General features: G+C 43.0%; 1 pseudogene; it reads right to left on the reverse strand.

The window, feature by feature from the left end:
- Positions 1-5,976: 5,976 nt before the first annotated feature.
- LOC117509065 lies at positions 5,977-9,811 on the reverse strand (annotated as a pseudogene).
- Between the last annotated feature and the right edge of the window lie 4,150 nt (positions 9,812-13,961).

A 13,961-nucleotide genomic window follows, 5' to 3' on the forward strand; every position in this document is an offset into this window, starting at 1 on the left:
TCGTCAACCCCAGGAGACGCCTCCCCGCATGACTAATGGACCCAGCCCCGGCCGTCCACGGCTAGATGGACCCAACGCCCGTTCCCCCCCAGAGGACACCACAGTCAAACCCTGAGGGCGGAAACTGGGGGAGGGAAAACAAAAAAAAACCCAAACCCCCCCCCCTCCCCTCCCGGGTGCAGAGGCTACCTGGGAAACGCCCAGCACAACCTAACTGCACCCCTCCAGCAATGCCGACACTACGGCACACCCGGCTGGAGTCAGAGGAGAAGAGAGGGCATAACAAAAAACAAAGAGAAAAAACAACCCAAAGACCACCCCATCACCCCCCAGGGGACCGTACCATCCAACCCTGGGGATGTGAAACAAAAAGAAACAAAGGAAAAAAAAAAAACAGACCAACACACAGTTGTTTGGGTCCCTGTTCTCTTTGTGTTTTTTTTTGTTTTTTGCAAAGGCTACAGGGTCACACCCCCAGACAAATAGTGGACAACAAAAAAGAAAAGCCCACACAAAAACCAACTCAAAAAACACCCACACAAAATGAACTAACACAAAACAAATCAGTGAGTTATACCGTCAAGCTCAACCAAATGGAACACACCTGTTCCTACTCAAGAGCTTGACAGTAACGTGATTCAGTCACCACAAGGGGGAACCAGAGTGCTAAAAATGAAAAAACCCCTTGGGCGACAGAAAAAAACAAACGAGCTGCTTTTGTGTGCGCAGCTGAGTGCAACACACAACCAAAATGTGCTCAACTAAATAACGCCGGAGCTGATACAACAGACGCAGTAGTTACCTTTCTCCGGGGAAACGGGGCTATGACTGTAACACAGGAAGCCCAGCGACCCGTGCTAACAGAGCTCCGCCGTGCGCGTGAACCCATTACAAACGCACTCTTGCAGCTCCCGTTTAAACCTCTTATCCGGTCGGAGCGTGACGCGAAGCCGTCGCCAGTCACACTCCACCACGACCCACGGATAAGGCACAAACACAGGAACACGGCTGCAAGAGAGCACAAATCAGTATCCAGTAATGGGTCTCAAACACGCACCTTCCGGGCGGAGAGCCCCGCAACTGATCCGGATAACCACTGAACGTCTGCTGCCGCCTTCCCGGCGCGTTACCGTCTCTGCTAACGCTGGGTCCGTGATGTTTGGCCAGAGACTACTGTTATGTGTCGGACGCAGCTCGGAGAACCGACCAGCGTTTGAAGGACCCAGTATGAAATAAGCAGAGCACGGTACAAAGGCTAACTGAATTTAATACATAACAGTGATACAAAAAATAACAAAAGAAAGTGCGGTCTGGCATGGTGCGCTCCCAGCAGCGCTAACGGTCCGGAGCCAGAAGCTGTTTCGGACCCAAGGACCCCGCCGACACCCCCCAGGTGGCCGCAACAACCGAGTCTGTGAAAGAAGGAACCATTATGTGAGTCCACACTCTACACACAGAACACTTAAAGGTGTACAAACAGCAAACACTTCCTGGCTTGATTACTGATCAGCTTCCCAACCTGCAGGCATGGAACATCCCGTTCACAAAACTCCACCGCAGTGGAAGCTGATACATGACTAACATACAGCTCAATACAATAAGGTGTGAGGGACACCACATTTACTGACTGTATAACTGTTAGTCACAAAATCTAACGTACCTCAGGAAGTGTGCTGACGAGCGTGAGACCTCACCCCCTCCTCTTTCACAGACTGTGCATCAAACCTGGACGTTCTCAGCATCCGCTGTTGATGAGATGGCTCCCAAGACGACGATCTCACCCGTCTGGTCACAAGGTCGAGTCTCTGGCAAATACACACTGTGCACTCCAGTCTTAAATGCCAACATGCTCCAATCCATCCAGATGCACCTCAGCTGTGAGTCCTGACGAGTCGCAGGTGATCAGGGTGAGGTCCTGACAGCCTCAGCAACACAGCCACTCAGTCCCAAATGCACGCCACCTGGGAGGAAAACAAAAAGACAAACAAACCGGCAGCCAGGCCCCCCCAGCCATATAACAGCAAAGTGTGTCTCAGACCTCCTTAAAGACACTAACCACCTTAAAGACACTAACCACATGTTTTAGGACAAGGAAGTTAAAATCTTAGCCAGAGAAAAGAAATGGTTTGAGAGGGGAGTGAAGGAAACATTGTATGTGAAACAGTTGAAACCCAGCCTTAACCGGGGAGGGGGTCTGAGACAAGCTTTGTCCCCTGTTTACAATGGGGTACTCAGGTCAAAGCAGTTTCAGTCTTTTGTTCATGGTAATGACTCATTCACATCGTCAGGAGAGTTGTCAGGAGAGGCGTCAGTCCCATCGTTAGGAGGGACAGCTGCCCTGTCATTAGGAGGGTGCTAACTAGAGCACAACAGATGCTAATTAGAGCAATTGTTAGTCACTAGCCAATAGCAGTCGGCCTCTCGGTAGGAGGAGTCTGCTTAGGTTTAAAACTCCAGCTTTTGCTGCCTTGTTATTCTTCTCTACAAGAGTCAAGACAGAAGTCAGACTACCAGAGCAAGAATTTTAGCTGAAGAAGCTTCTGCGATTTGAAGCGAAACGTCCTCACGTCAAGCAACCCAGTCCAGTCGAAGATTCAAGCTTCTCTACTATGGAAACCACCTGGACAACTGAGAGCCTTCACAGAAACAGGGGTCAAAATTTACAAATGATCCATTCAAATTGAAAACTACATCATGTTACTTATCTGATTATAAAGATTCCAAAAAGGTATAGTCTATGACTGAATGTTATGAAGTTTTGGGGTAAAAATGAATGGTGACAAAGGTCAATTTCAGTTTGTACAGGGGTCAAAAGGTAAAGAGTTGCTCTAATGTTGGTAAAAAGTGATGCAAATTATTGGTTGAGTTAATAGGATTAATAAATGGAATAGTTTTGACAGTGCTGAATGCTTGGTCTCCAAAGTAAAGGTCAAACAAGGTCAATGTCCATTGGATTCTATGACATGTGACATATGTTACCCTGTAACATGAACTAAGCATGACACATGATGCAAACTGTTAATTTTTAAACCCCGATGAACTCAACCAATAATTTGCATAATTTTTTTTTTTTACCAAAATTGGAGCAACTTTAACTTTTGACCCCTGTACAAACTGAAATTGACCTTTCTCACCATTCTTGCTGCTTTTACCTCATAACTCCATAACATTCAGTCACAGATTGTCCAAACTATACCTTTTTGGAATCTTTATGATCAGGCAAATAATGTGGTGTAGTTTTCTATATGATTGGAGCAAATTTTAATTTTGACTTCTGTGTCATTCATCAATTGACCGCGACCTGGCTGCCTCCTCAGTTTTTTTTTTAAAGAGTTCATGTCTATGGATTATTTGTGCCGAATTTGATTTTTGTATCACCATTTGCAGGATTCCACTCTAAATATTCTCTTATCTGCTGCACTGTATATAAGATGTAAGATGCTCCTCAGTGTTTCTCAGTTGCCCTCAAAAGTATTGGAACACTTGGTATTTCACACATTTTAATTTGTTTATTCTATTTCAAATACATTTTTTTCTAAAATTATCTTCCTTAACTCAGCCTGAAAGCAAATCTCTACAACTTGATATAAATTAAAATCCAGGTTCCTGATGAAGTGGTGTAGAGGAGGATTTTCTTAAAAAGAAAACCTGAAAGTTCAGCTACAATTTGACCGAAAGTACATTTGAGATGAAAGCCTAGATTTGATGTTTTGGTGAAAGTAACTTTTGTATTTCTTCATAATTGATGTAAATAAAGTCCAAGACATATTCAATGACTTGGAAATGTTCATGTTTCCATCCCCTGACTTGTCTAAAGAAAACTGGCAATAAAACTGATTATTATTTACAGGTTTTATCAAGTTTTAGAGATTTGCTTTCAGTTTGAGTTTGAGGAAGATAATGTTAGAAATTTTTATTCTTTATTTTTTTGTTTTTCTTGTATTTAAAATGGCATAAACAAATTAAAATGTGTGAAATTCCAGTGTTCCAATACTTTTGGAGGGCACTGTTTCCTAACCTTATGATGAGTGCAAAATGAGTGTGGTATTATTACTGTTTTGTTTAATGTTTTAATGTTTAATTTTCACTGTTGCTGCACTTTGTGTCAAATCATTGTCATATCATATATCATATTGATATGACAAGATTGAGATATGGTAATTTGGCCATATTGTACAGCCCTACTGTCAACTAGCTGAAAACTTTGAATATTAATGTACATCTACATTAAAGAAATGCTTAATGTGGCAAAGGGTTAAGAGGGCTGTAATGAGGGGGGGTCTTGGGGTGGAGCCTGCCAGAAGCTGAAAGGCTAAAAAAGAAAAAAATGCTTAAAAAGGTGGGGCGTCTGGGGGGGGTTTCCACCCAGAAAGGTGAAAGGTTTTAGCCATGCTAATGCTCCTCTGAAGCATTTGCTTGAAAACAGTCTGAAGGACCTAAATGATATGGTGAGATGCTGAAGAGCTTCATTCATTCATGTCCATGACATATACACATTAAATACATACTTTGAGAGATGCAATCAGCTGAGTTCAAGTCCTGTGATTGCCCACAGCAGCTTGTCACACGTCTGTCCCGTCTACTACGTTATTTTGATGTCCCTTGTCTCTTGTGCTGTCTCTTGCTCTTGTTATGGCCTTCTTCCTGTATCTCCCCAGGTGTGTCTCATTAGTGTAATTTTGTCTGGGTTGAGTGCATGTTTTACAAATTGTGGCCATGTTTAAGTAGATCGTACCCTTGTTTTACTCAAATGATGCTTAAAACTAACTTTGCCATTCCTAATCAATCTACTTGAAGAGCATATGGTGAAAATTTCATCAAAATCAGAGTCAGTCATCCAGCCACCCCTGCATGATATTCTCTGAGACAGCTCATTAAAGACATTGACTAGGGAATTTGACATTCCCTCAGAAAAGTTCACTAACTTTGCCATTCCTAATCAATTTACTTGAAGGATATATGCAGAGGTGTCAAATCCAGCTTCAGAAAGTAAAAGTCCAGCCACATATTTGTTCCATCTTCCCAATAAACCAGCTGATTGTAATTAGTTCAGCTCTCATATACACACACATGCATTGTGAACACTGCACGTTCTATTCAAATCAAAACATGAAGAAAAGTTGATCAACTTTGTTATTACTTTACAGAAAGTGAAGAAAAGGGAATATTAGGCTTTTCAAAAATAAGTGTCTGCATTTTTCTTTACAAACTCAGACATTTACTGTATAAACTGAAAATTGCTTGAAGACTTATCTTTCTTCTGAGTCACTGAACTAATATTTAGATGTATAACTACTGTTTCTGAGAACTGCTTCATATCTGTGAGTCATGGAGTTGACCACCTTCTGGCACATGTGAACAGGTATTCCAGGACAGGACCAGCGGACTACATTTCACACTTCCTTTGCATTTCTTGGTTTTGTCTTAGAAACAGCATTTTTGATGTTAACCCACTAGTTTTCTATTGGATTAAGATCCTAGGATTGGGCTGGCCACTCCATAACTTTAATCTTGTTGGTCTGGAATCAAGATGCTGCTCACTTGCTGGTGTTTTTGGGGTCATTGTCTTGTTGAAACACCCATTTCAAGGGCATTTCCTCTTTGACAAAAGGCAAAAGGACTTCTTCAAGCATTCTGATGTATTCAACTGATCTATGATCCTTGGTGTAATAAAGTGCCACTTCTTCAACTGCACAGGTTCCACTTTATTGTACACTTGCTGCATCACTCATTACCCACTGGCAGCATACATGCTATTTATTTATACTTGACCCCGAGGACCCCTGGTAGCCTAATCTAACTGCCTGAATGAAAACAGTATAACATTCACATTATAACTTTCCCTTCTCCCCCAGGTCCAAAGTCCCCAAAAAGTTTTGTGGTTTTTTTTTTTGTGGTTTTTTTTTCAAGAAACCATGAACAAAGACTGAACTACAAGGCAGGGGTAGACTGCCCTTCTCGAGGCACCCTCGGGGATTATTGTGCCCCTGGAAGGACGTAGTCCTTGAGATAAGTGGGTGCCTTCCTAAATCTAACTGGGAAACATGGTCCCTCCTCAAGAGACTGTTCAGGGGGCGCTGGGCCACCTGTCTCCGGTGCCGGCTGCTCTGGCTCCGGCTCTGGATCCGACAGTTCAGGAGGTGCCAGGTCTACTGGTAAACTTTCTTCTTGAAAGCTGGCTTCCATACCTTCCTGATCGTAACAAGGACGGATCTGGTCCTGATGCCGTCTTGCCACCTTTCCGTCCTGTGTTTTCACCCTCCATGAAACTGGCCCTGTCCTCTTGATGAGCGTTGCCGGAATCTATTTCTGACCCGAGTATCCTCTCACATAAACTTGGTCCGATTCTGTGAATACTCTGTCCCGGGCATGCTTATCGTGATATTCTTTCTGTGTGGCCTGTTTCTGTCCCACTTTGTCTCCAAGTGCAGGGCGAACTAAATCAAGCAGACTCCTGAGTCTCCTGTTCATGAGAAAATTCAGCTGGTGTGGCCCCAGTTGTGGGCTGAGGGGTTGATTGATACTTAAACAGGAATGTGGATACCTTTGTCTCCACACTCCCCTCCTCCATCTTCTTGATTCCTTCCTTGAACACCCATACTGCACGCTCTGCACAGCCATTTGAAGATGGGTGATAAGGTGCTGTGGTTACATGCTTTATGCCATTCTTTGTAAGGAAGTGTTTGAATTCGGCACTGACGAGACTAGGCCCGTTGTCGCTGACCAGAACGGCCGGTATTCCATGGGTGGCAAAGATGCTTCGGAACTTTTCTATGGTAGCGGCAGATGTTATGGCCTGCATTGGATGAGCCTCAATTCACTTAGAGTAGGCATCAATGACAATCAGAATGTAAAGGTGCTGCAGCTGGAGAGGCTTGGTTGGACTGACAAACGTGACATCTACGCACTGTTGCTGAAAGGTCAGCGTCCATTTTCGGCCACCACACATAGCTGCAAGCTACCATTTTCATCCTTAAGGCTCCTGGATGGGCCTCATGTAGTTCTTCAATCATGGTCTGTCTTCCTTGAGGGGGTATTATCACCCTACTACCCCACAGTATACACCCATCCTCCATGCTCAGTTCATGCTGTCATCTTATGTAGGGCTGGAGCTCTGGATCTGTGCATGTTGTAGGCCAAGAGCCTTGCATCAGCCACTGCTGTATTCTTGACAGTACACGGTCTCTCCGGGTCCAGTCGCGGATCTGCTTGACCTGCAGCGGTGTGCCATTCATGTGTTCCATAAGCATCACCACCTCCCCCTCCCGGGGGGTGGCCATGGGAGAGCTTGGCAGAGGAAGTCTGCTCAACACATCGGCATTTCCATGTTTTGAGCCCTCCTTATACTCCAAGGTGTATTCATAGGCAGCAAGTATCAATGCCCATCTTTGCATTCTGGCAGCCGCCTGCTGTGGGATGCCCTTATGCTCTCCCAAAAGACCCAGAAGCGGTTTGTGGTCTGTGACTATGGTACAATGTTTTCCAAACAGGTACTGGTGGATATTATCGCCAGAGCCTCCTTTTCCAGTTGAGAGTAGCCATGTTCTGCTGATGACAAAGACCGCGACATGTATCCTATGGGCCTATCTGTGCCGTCTTGGAGCCGGTGGGATAACACCGCTCCCACACCATATGGGGATGCATCACAGGACAGGTAGAGGGGTTTTGTGTCATCAAAATGCACCAACAGTTGCTCAGACTGAAGGCACTTTTTCGCTGCATCAAAAGCGCTACTGTGGCGTTTCTCCCATTTCCATGGCACTCCTTTTCTGAGGAGTTCATGCAGAGGCTCCAGCACAGTGGCCACGTTAGGCAAGAAGCGATGATAATAATTCAGCATTCCCAGGAATGACTTCAGCTGTGTCTGGTTTGTCGGTGCAGCTGCATTTGCAATAGCCTCAACTTTGTCTGCCACTGGCTGAATCCCTGCATGATTTATTCTGTAGCCCAGATACACCACCTCTGGCGCCATGAAAATGCATTTCTCTCACTTAAGACGGAGTCCTGCTGCATTCAGTCTGGACAGTACTGTCCCTAAATTCTGCAGATGGCTAGCATCGTCCTTCCCAGTCACAAGTATGTCGTCTACTCGCACCACCACCTGAGGAAGGAGGAAGTCCTTGTAGTAAGTTGTCCATGGTGTGCTGAAAAATGCCTGGGGCTGAGGACACCCCATAGGGCAGCCTGGTGTACTGGTAACAGTCCACGATGTGTGTTTATTGTTGTGAATCTCTTGGAATTTTCCTCCAGTGGTAGCTGCTGGTAAGCCTGAGACATGTCCAGTTTGGTGAACTTCTGCCCTCCTCCCAGCACTGCCAGCAAGTCTTCTGTCTTTGGGATTGGGTAGTTATCCAGCTTTGATACCAGATTTACTGTAACTTTATAGTCACCACATATCCTTATGCTTTTGTCTGGTTTGACTATGGGGACTATTGGGGCTGCCCACTCAGCAAAGCTAACAGACTCTAAGATACCTTCATTCTGTAGCCTGGTCAGTTCGGTTTCAACTTTCTCTTTGAGCACATATGGCAAGGGCCTAGCTTTAAAGTAACAAGGCTTGGCCTCTGGGTCCACATAGATTTTAGCTGTAGCCCCAACTAGTGTGCCTAGCTCACCTTTAAACACCTCCTGGTGTTGTGAGAGAAGAGCCTCCAACTCTTACTGATGTCCTACTTGGAGTTTGAATATGGCTGTCCAGTCTAGTCTCACTGCCTTGAGCCAATCTCTCCCCATTAGGTTTGGGCCCTCCCCTTTAACCACCAGCAAAGGCAACTGCTTTGTCTGTCCCTTGTATATGACATTTGCATACATCTTGCCTAACACATCCACTCTGTCTCTTGTGTAGGTGTACAGTTTTATTTTTGCAGGATGGAGTCTTCCACACCCTATCTGCCTGTATGTTCTCTCATTCACTATCATCAAGCCTGCCCCCATGTCAATTTCAAATGTGATGTCATGCCCATTCACTGACAGTTGTTCTCTGTATGACTCCACTCTATTTTCTCTCAGATTGTGCAGCATGTGAGTGTATTCTGGCTGCTCCTCTTCGTTTTCCTCCAACATGTGTGCTGCCCCTCGTGTGCTAAATCTGTTCTGTTTGGGCTGTCTCGCACTGCGGCATTTTCTGGCCAAATGTCCTTTCTTGCAGCAATTAAGGCAAACTGCCTCTGCGAAACGGCAGTCCGCCGGTGTGTGTTCCTCCGCATCTAAAACACGTCACATGCGGCTTCTGGTCCGAGGCCACTGGCTGCACTTTGTGCACCACCTCGTCTACTGCTTTCTGCTGTAACTGCGCTACATCTTTCATGGCGGTTTCCATGGCTGTCGCTAATTCCAGTGCCCTCTCCAAAGTCATTTTAGTATCTGGTTCTGAAAGCAACCGGCATTGGATGTGGTTGTCATTAATGCCACACACCAGTCTATCTCTTAGCATGTCATCCAAAGTTGTCCCAAAAGCACAGTGCTCAGAAAGTCTCCTCAGTTCAGCTACAAACGCAGCAACTGATTGGCCGTGATCTCTAACTTTTGAATGAAACTTAAATCTCCCCACTATAATGCTGCATTTCGGTGCAAAGTGGTCAGTCAACAGTTTCAGTAAATCTGTAAGGGACCTATCTCTCGGCTTACCAGGTTGACATAAGTCATGGTCACATAGTCACAAGTCAGGTTGACGTGTACTCAGGAAGATGGCCCGCTTTTGTTCGGCGTCGGTGATTTTATTTGCAGCAAAGTAGAATTCCAGCCGTTCCACATACTGCTGCCAGTCATCTGCCTCCGGGTCAAACTCTCCAGTCTTTCCGTATGTTGCCATTGTAACTCTTAAACTGATCCCATCCTCGTCGCCAATGTAATAAAGTGCCACTTCTTCAACTGCACAGGTTCCACTTTATTGAACACTTGCTGCATCACTCATTACACACTGACAGCATACATGCTATCTATTTATACTTGACCCCGAGGACCCCTGGTGGCCTAATCTAACTGTCTGAATTAAAACAGTATAACATTCACATTACAACACTTGGTATGTAATGAATAGGACCAACACCATAGTATGAGAAACATCCCCATAACATGATACTTTCTCCACCAGACTTCACTATCTTCACACTGTACTGTGGCTTGAATTCAGTTTTTGGGGGTCATTTGACAAACTGTCTGTGGCCTCTAGACCTCACAAAGAACAATCTTTCTTGCACCAGTCCACAAAATGTTGCACCATTTCTCTTTAGGTCAGTCAGTGTGTTCTTTAGCAAATTGTAACCTCTTCAGCAGATCTTTTTTTTTTCAACAATGGTATATTGTGGGGGCTTCTTGTCCATAGCTTGGCTTCACATAGGTATCTTCTAATTGTACCCACAAGGAACTTTAGACATTCTTTGATCACCCTGGAGCTGATCATAGTCTTTGCCATTCTGGCTATTCTTTGATCCATTTGAATGGTGGTTTTCTGCTTTCTTCCACATGTTTCTGGTTTTTGTTGCCATTTTAAAGAATTTGAGATCACTTTAGCTGAGCAGCCCATCATTTTCTGGCATTATTGATATGTTTTCCCCTCTCCAATCAACTTTTTAATCAAAGTACGCTGTTCTTCTGAACAATGTTTGGAATGACATTTTACTCAAATTTTCAGAAAAAAATGCACTACAGCCAGCATGGACAACATTTGCTGTCTTCTTCTTTAAATAAGAGTCACCTGTAAGGGTGTAAATAAGGGTCACAGAAAGAAAAATGCAGAGACTGTTATTTGTTTGAACAACCTAATATTCCCTTTTCTTCGCTTTCTGTAATGTAATAACAAATTTGATAAAAAAAAATTCTTAATGTTTTGATTTGGAATTGAATGTGCAATATTCCCAATATATGGAAATAAAAGCTATTTTAAGAATTTTGAGCTTTACTCACTTTTTTAAACACACTGCTATTATGTTGAACATAACTGTAGAATATCACTGCTGCAGCAGTTCCAAGGTCATTATCTCCTTTTAAAAACATCCAAATTAAAGGAATACATGAAGGTCAGTAAAGATCCGATCACTGATCATTGCATATGTGTGTTTTCATCTGTCATTTGTCCGTTCACAGTCATTGAGCCGTTTTGCAGATAACACTGTTAAACAGCTTGGGGCAAGTCCAATGTCCATGGCATGTCTCTCATGTTAAGATTAAAGAGATGTTAAAAATCTACTTGAAGGATATATGCAGAGGTGTCAAATCCAGCTTCAGAAAGTAAAAGTCCAGCCACATATTTGTTCCATCTTCCCAATAAACCAGCTGATTGTAATTAGTTCAGCTTTTCAGGCAGGTGGATGAGCTAATTTATTGAGATCACCTGTTTTTACGTGCACAGGTAGAAGAACACATGGGAGGGTTTTTACTTTCTGAAGCTGGATTTGACACCTCTGGGTATATGGTGAAAATTTAATCAAAATCGGCGTTGGTCATCACCCCCATATGATTTACTCTGAGACAGCTCATTAAAGACGTTACACAGCCATTGACAGTTGTGTTCAAAATAATAGCAGTGTGTTTAAAAAGTGAGTAAAGCTCAAAATCCTTATAATACCTTTTATTTTCACACACACACATGCATTGTGAACACTGCACATTCTATTCAAATCAAAACATGAAGAAAAAATGATCAACTTTGTTATTACTTTACAGAAAGTGAAGAAAAGGGAATATTAGGCTGTTCAAAAAAATAACTGTCTGCATTTTTCTTTACAAACTCAAACATTTACTGTATAAACTGAAAATTGCTTGAAGACTTATCTTTCTTCTGAGTCACTGAACTAATATTTAGATGTATAACTACTGTTTCTGAGAACTGCTTCATATCTGTGAGTCATGGAGTTGACCAATGTCTGGCACATGTGAACAGGTATTCCAGCACAGGACCAGCAGACTAAATTCCACACTTCATCTGCATTTCTTGGTTTTGTCTTAGAAACAGCATTTTTGATGTTACCCACTAGTTTTCTATTGGATTAAGGTCCTAGGATTGGGCTGGCCACTCCATAACTTTAATCTTGTTGGTCTGGAATCAAGATGCTGCTCACCTGCTGGTATGTTTGGGGTCATTGTCTTGTTGAAACACCCATTTCAAGGGCATTTCCTCTTCGACTAAAGGCAAAATGACCTCTTCAAGCATTTTGATGTATTCAACTGATCTATGATCCTTGTTATGTAATGAATAGGGCCGACACCATAGTATGAGAAACATCCCCATAACATGATACTTTCTCCAGCAGACTTCACTATCTTCACAGTGTACTGTGGCTTGAATTCAGTTTTTGGGGGTCATTTGACAAACTGTCTGTGGCCTCTAGACCTCACAAAGAACAATCTTTCTTGCACCAGTCCACAAAATGTTGCACCATTTCTCTTTAGGTCAGTCAGTGTGTTCTTTGGCAAATTGTAACCTCTTCAGCAGATCTTGGGGCAAGTCCAGTGTCCACGGCATGTCTCTCATGTTAAGATTAAAGAGATGTTAAAAACACAGATTTTGAGATGCAAAAAAATCTGGCTTTCCTATTCGTTTCAATAATGTCCCTCACATGATGCCACTGAAGTCACCTTTTCTGACAGGCTAACATTTCTGAGCGTTTATCAGCAGCAGATGAAATCATGCTAATTTTCCCATGTTTATGACTTAATTTCTCAGGACATATGGCATCAATAAATAAATAAATTAATATTAATAATTAATTAATAGTCGGCTCATTTGACATTTCATTTTCCAGAGATACACACTTTAACAACTAACACAGCCACCAGCCTTTCATCCATATTGTTCAACCTAGACTTAATTGTAGGCTTTGTGTGTGGACTACAGCACAACAAAATCAGAAATAACAACAATAATATACAAATAATGAATGTTTATGAGTTCAGTGGTACAAATATTTCATGAGGTGAAAGCTGGAACATACCATTCAATGAGGCGAAGCTGAGTTGAATGGTTTGTTCCAGCTTTCACCAAATTAAATATTCGTTCCATTGAAAGAATGTAAAAAAAAATTCATTATTTGTTTTATATAACGGTTAAAATAGATCCTTGTCATTTAATATTTCATGAATTTATAAACAACAGAAAAGGGACTTACATTTTGGTGTTCCACTGCTGCTAAAGTCCAAATTGTGACGTGATGCTGTGCACTGACTTCGGATTTCCATTTAAAAAAAAAGAAGACTTTGTGTAGATCCTCAGTGCAGCCAAAAATGATGTCAGCTTTTCATCTGAACATCTCTTCATGCATCCAGATGGCTTACAGTGGAGTGGATTTTGTGTGTGTGTGTGTGTGTGTGTGTGCGTTACAAGAATCAGCAGCATCAGTTAGCGCAATCAAATCATTGTGTCGTCGCACGTGCACACACACACGCAACCGGGTCGGCACTTGTGCGCGCATGTACTACCAAAAAAGACTGTGTACATCCTCAGCGCAGCGAAAAAAAAAAATCACATCAGAAATTAGTCCAGCTTTTCATTCTTTTTTCCTGCTAACAGCCTCCAGAGAGCGCAGTGGATTTGTTGTGTGTGTGTGTGTGCAAGTGTTGTCTGTGTGTGTGTCTGTGTGCGCCCACAAGCATGTGTGCATGAGAGCATGTGCGAGCACATGCATGTGTGCGCGCTTGCATGTGGGTGTGTGTGTGTGTGCACCTGTGCAGAGTGCAATAGTATCAAACGTATGGAACTAAATTTGCACTCTAAATGGAACCAAACTGTACTCTAAATGCAATGCAACACAAATGGGACCAATTAATCCATGTCATCTGCCATACAAAGCACCAATCAAATGACAAGGATCCAGTCAGCCGTTAAATAAACACGATTAACCCCCTACCATTTACCTCATTTTGGCTTGTCAGTATCTCACAAATAAAAAGTGAAATTTCCCATTGATGGGATATACAGGCTTAGAAGGGGTTACACAGATGAAGAAACAAACTCACATTACTCT

The sequence above is a fragment of the Thalassophryne amazonica genome, chromosome 1 (assembly GCF_902500255.1).
Source record: "Thalassophryne amazonica chromosome 1, fThaAma1.1, whole genome shotgun sequence".
NCBI classification, from domain to species: Eukaryota; Metazoa; Chordata; class Actinopteri; order Batrachoidiformes; family Batrachoididae; genus Thalassophryne; species Thalassophryne amazonica.